Here is a 6,224-nt window from a genome sequence, read left to right as displayed (position 1 = left end):
TTCCGTTTCATTGCATTCCACTATAATAATATTCACATTAATAAGAACAGCTAAATCCGTAGATATATTATTAGTGTTAAAATAGTATTATTTTCAGGCAAATAAAACAACAAACCTAAATAACTCTGAGCTTTGTGTATTAAATAAAATTGCACAATATAAATGTTTCGTGGAATTATCTTAAGATATTTTTAAGCATGTACATCACATGTACTACGGCACGATTGTATATGCTGTCCGAAAGCATTTACATTATTTGTAAAAGAAAAATAAGAACGCCATCAACACATAGAGAGTGTAGTGCAGGGCACGTTGAGTTCAACGTTACGGCATCGTGTCGAAGGAATTAAAACATATTGCGATAGGTGCAATAATAAGTTGCTTCGTCCACAACGAGACATCGAATAGATAGATTGCATAAACGTGACTGACAAGACAATTGCGTAAATGGCCTCTCTTCTTGTCTTTCTTCAGGAACCCAGCCGTTCATTGATAAATCTAGACTGGAACGACTGTTCTCGTCTATACACTGAACGTCGTTGTTCTGAGCCGAAAAGCGATAGGCTTTTCATTTGAGGTTCGGTTTGAGCGGAAGCATGATCCGAAAGTATCCGAGTGTAGGTTCGTTTGTAGCGAAAATTCCAGTTTTGGTACGGTAAGAAATTGTTTTTCGATTTTGGTTATACGAATGTGCAAAATGACACTGTCGGCATGTTTCGCAAAACTTGCGGCGGGGAAACGGGAAGTCACACTAAAGCAATACGCAGCGTGCGGATAGCGGAGAATGGAGCATCGGCCGTCGATAAAAACTGATTAGCATTTAGACGCGTCTGCACTGGTACATGTGGCATCGAAGGCTCTAGCGCTACCACTGACACGTGTGAGATTAAAAGTTGATCAACTCGTATAAAGTTGATCATTTGCGTCCTGGGTGTAATCTACACGAGACGATCTCAAACAATGACGTAGCCTCCAAGCATAGAGACACGATCTGCGTCGAGCGTTGCTAACAGCTTTCGTGGATGGAAATTAATTAAAAAGATAAATTCATGCCAATTTTATACACGGCTATGATCCCCTTTACTCTCCCTCCCGCTTTTCTTTCCTTGCTTGCCCTCACAACTCTCCTCCGCATTTTCACGTCCCTATCCATTCCCCTCGCTAAACTGTACCCTCCCTTTTTATGCTACGCATTACCTATGCCATGCTTTAACCTCCTTTTCTCCCTTTTCTCCTCTTTTCTCTCGCACCACTCCTCCTCATCCTTACTTCCCTTTGCTACCCTTGTTTTACTTGGCTATGCTATAGAATGTTTACCCTGCGTGACGCGAAGCACTGAAAGAGGATGCAGCAAATCATGACAGCTTATTCTCTTCCTCACCCTCCCTTCTTCTTTTCTTTCCTCCTCAGCTTTAGTAGCTTTTCCCACCTCTTTGCTATACATCGCTATTATACATAGTTTCAATTTTAAAACAGCGGTAAAGACAAAACACACAAAAGACTAAACAACGCGTGTACGAAAGCTTACTATAGCCCGAGCCGCTAAAATGTTCCATACTTGCTTCTAAAGTGTGGGAAATTATAGGCGGGAAACTGTTTTTTAGCCCCTAAAGTGCTCCAATAGTTTAGCCATAGTTTACCTACTATACGAACGGGTGAAATTGAAGCTCATAACGCTTTAACGCTTCATTCCGCTACTCAGCGAATAGCCCACCATGCGCATTCGTAGAGCAACAAGCGAACCTAAGCAGCTAGTCACTTTGTCGGTGCTTTTGCTGCTAAGGATGATGAGGTAGGTCGGAACGCTTTGTGATGACTTTGCCTATAAAACAGTCACTCATTGCACATTTCAGATGTTCTGACGCGTGGCGCCATTCTGAGCTTCGTAGGTCCCATCAAAACCAGCACGAAATACTGAATTTACGAAACAACATTTCCTTGTTAACGATGCCCATGAGGAAGAAGCATTTGAAGTCAAATGGACGCATTTAGGAAAACTTGTGGAGTTACCACGCTGGGTCCATACCGCCAGAATTACCCTCACGTATTTCAATGAGTTAATATTCCAGCCCTAAAATTGTCACTTTCTGCAAGAATTTCTTAGGAGTGTAATGTTGGTCAAAAGAAACTCGCCATTAGCACTGGACACAGAACAGGGTCTTTAGAACGCAAAAAAAAAACGCCGGACATACGACGGCATATGTGGGGTATGCGAGGGATTTCAACTCGCGGCGATAGTGAAACAGAAATGCGACTCAAAGAGGAAAGCAGGGAGGAGACGCGACTTCTGGGTCAACTACACACTACACGCATGCTCGCACGCGCTTTCTGCGGACCCATCTCCTCTTGCTGAACTTGCTGCACGCACAGTTGGCACGTCTCGATAACAGCTTAGACGACTCCAACACAGGTACTCGGAGAAGGAACAAATAATAAAAAAAGAGAAACATCAAAAAGAAGGAGGAAGTGAGACGAAAGAGTTGCTCTTATTCAAAATGCGTAGTTTCCTGTACACAAGCGGCACCGAACGCGCATTCCTATCTGGGCGAAAAGCAGTGGCATGTATGGTGCGTACTGCTGGAGCTACCAATGCACAAGGATAGAGGTAAACATAGAGCTAAAGGGGACGCCACGTGAGGTCACTGAAGCGCCTAGTTTTCGCGCAATCGGCCGACTCTCGGAGATTGCGAGATTGCGCTTACAGCCCAGCCGCTCTGTTTATATTATGTCATCCCGCGATCTCCTCGCCCATCTCCGTGGCGTGATTCCGATGCCAGTGTCGGCTTTCACACAAGTTCGCTCACGAGGAGTCGACGTTATCGCTGCTCGGTAAACTAATGTGCCTGGCTTTGTATTTTTCCTCTACAGCTGTTGATCTAATGGCGTGATTGCATACTAAAGAGTCAAAAGTAAGGTAGTTCGTAGTTCATTGATGCTTTCACCGTCACTTACGACGCATTGCGATTAAGATGTAGACTATACAAAGGTGAATGGGCTAAATATATGTGGATGTGAGAGGTCGAATGGGAAGGTGATGGTTCCGGAAATGCTATAGCCAATGTTCTTTCCTGGCCGAAGCTCAGTTCAGTTTAATATTCATGACAAATATTAGAGGACGTACCGAATTGGTCGGTATGGCACTCGAAAAAAAAATGGTTCGGGGAAAATGTCCATGGGTTCGAGTGTTATTTTAATCCGTCTTACAAACCCAATAGTTACACAACTGAAAAAACAATAACAAAGAGCAAGCTGCAAATATTATAGGTTAAAAACAAAGGCTAAACCAACTACATATCTTTTAAACGTATGAAGTGTACATAACAGGAAGTGCCGTTTTTGAGAATTTCGTTTCAAAAGTTAGTTGTGCACGTGTAAGGAAACACTCGCGTGGTTGTCATTTTAAAACGGAGTCGAGGAACATGTTTGGTATTCGGATGGCAACGTCTCAATAAAATTAGACTGACGGAAACCTAACACTAATTATCTGACATTATCTGGCGCACCATTTCGCTGTCCTTAAAGCCAACCGCTGTATAGTTGCCTTCTCCAACAGAGTACGAGAAAAGAGAACTCCGGCATTTTTTTTATACTCAGCTATTTTCTTAAAACATTAAGAATTTGTTCTATATGACACATTATCACATGTGGCAAATTATAAAACCGTAAGTGACCTTTGGCTACCAAATTTTAAACTTGGTAGCCAATTCACTAATCCCGATTCTCAACACGAGCAACCCTGTGTATGTGACGTACGTGTCTAGTCTTTCAACCAGCCTCGCCCGGCAGACGGATGCAGTGCTAGCTTTCATCTACGAGGCGACTACGAGGCGAGAAGCATTCGGCTTTGTCAGCTCCATAGCCAGTTAGTCTTCGTTGACATCGAGTCTTCCAGTAATATTGAGCAATCTCGAGAAAGATGCGAGGCAAGTCAGCTGATTCGTGGGCCGGTGGGTTGAAATCAAAAAAGGCAATGCGTCCGCGTTCACGTGATGACTGCGATCATCGTGATAGTTGTAACTGGTAAGCTCAGATTGGGTGGCACAGCTTGACTCCCTATAGGATAACATTGAACGCTTGCTTTTTCGCGCGATAAAAGAAGGACGTAATTATGTTTACACTTTGGCCAGCCGTAGTTGCGTGTAGCCATTGTTTCGTGACGTCATCGTATACCCACACGAAGCAGCTGCCTGTTACTGTTCTGACTCATAGTTTATTACTTTTATAAAATAATTTACGAGTATCTGGGCAATATGAACCCCCCTGGCTGTTACAGGGCTGTTAATACTATTTGAAAACTGCATTATCATAATATTGCGGAAAATGCGCCGGAGTTACTTACCCTTTAAAACCAATGCCTACCTAGGCAGCTGTCATCCACGTTCTTCAACGGGACCTGATGCCATATCGTTTTTTATTAATGTGGCAGCAGACATAAAGTTAGGCTTGTTTAAAGCCACAAAATTGTTACACGGCTAATCAAAAAATGAGACGGCGCCGATAAGCATTAGCACAACCGGCACTGTCACACAAGGCTGGGTCACAGAAAAGCCGGTGGGCACATTCGAGCTTCTCTTGTTAACCACCCGTTACTATGATACTACTACTGCCACAACTACGATGATGACAATGAGCGTGGCGTCAACCATAGAATTTCCTAAAGTTAACTAGAGGGCACTGCGGCGCAGCAATCGTTCAGCGACCATGGTAATGACGGGTATAGAACACATATTTGCCTAGTCATCGTGCTTGCGGGCTCTGAACGCACTTGTGGATTTGTTTATTGCATTGTTTTCGTTTTGTTTCGAATAGAAAAAAAAACATTCGGAACTTCGTGACCCGATTTGAATTGGTTAGCCTGAATGGTTTTTGTGGTGAAGTGCAACTGCTGGGCATTTGCTGATTGTCCGACAAAGTGGCTCCAAGCCACACCAATCCAAACGAAACCGAAAGAATATAGACAAATCCATGTACTACTCATCATTCCCGTATTCTGAAGTGCCAGACATTGCAGCTCCCAAAGATACTAGCGCCAGATTTCTCTATAGAAACCTCCACAGCGGCGGTTGTACAGAGAAGACTAAGACAGCTTCGTTGCAATGTATGACAGATGGCGCTTGAGATATTGCCATAAAGCAACCGTTCATTGTGATTACATTAGTGAATAATCAACTGCGGTAAGCCTTGAGAAGAACTTGTTTCTGGCCTAGTCGGTGAGGTACGGAGGGCGTACTTTGCCTCTAATAAACACGCACACAAAAGGAGAAAATGTGAATGACATGCTGGGCGGCACTTCTACGTTTACTTGTTTGTGCGAGGGCACAAGAATATATACGCTTGACAAAATGCTGTGAGTCCATCAATAGCGCTAAAGTTCTTTTTTTGTGCTTCATATGACGATATTTTTTACTCTTTACTACTAGACCCGCCGCGGTGGTCTAGTGGCTAAGGTACCCGTCTGTTGACCCACAAGTCGCGGAATTGTATCCCGGTTGCAGCGGCTGCATTTTCGATGGAGGCAAAATACTGTAGGCCCATGAGCTCAGATTTGAGTGCACGTTAAAGAACCCCAGGTAGTCGAAATTATCGGAGTCCTCCACTATGGCGTCTCTAATAATGTTATGGTGGTTTAGGGACGTTAAACCCCACATATAAATCAATCATTATTCCTTACTAATAAGCTTCTGGCTCGTGGAGGCATACCAGTAACACAAATATTTTCTTCGGAAGCATTCCGCTAGGCCAGAACCGATAAAACTTCGAAGTATTTGCTTTTCTTTCCAACAATGTAATCGTCTGAGTACGTAAATGCAAAGAGCCCGACAAGGACGCAAGTAAATAGCAGAGATAGCAAGCCACGAAAGTGACAACAGACACGAACTCGCAGGGTGATGGAACAGTGTTAGGTGTAATTCAACGTATTTGTAAAAGGAGCACCCTAAATTTTGCGTGCTGTTTTCTCTGCTGTTGATTTTATCAGAGAGGCAAACAAAGTTTCGACGTTAGTAAAGCTCGCCATTCAACAGGCAGTGCTATCGGGTCCCGTTAGGGGCGCAGACAGAAATTTATTTCAGGGCTGAGAGAAGGTCGTTGCACCACTTCGATCTTAAGTGGTGGCCGGGCCCAGAGATTTGGTCGTGTCATGGAACGCTCTATATATTATTTTGTGAGATATTTTTCCCACACCACGTTGGTCCAGTGGCTAAGGTACTCGGCTGCTGACACGC

Source organism: Rhipicephalus microplus, unplaced genomic scaffold (genome assembly GCF_043290135.1).
Source record: "Rhipicephalus microplus isolate Deutch F79 unplaced genomic scaffold, USDA_Rmic scaffold_21, whole genome shotgun sequence".
NCBI classification, from domain to species: domain Eukaryota; kingdom Metazoa; phylum Arthropoda; class Arachnida; order Ixodida; family Ixodidae; genus Rhipicephalus; species Rhipicephalus microplus.
This window is presented reverse-complemented; position numbering follows the sequence as displayed.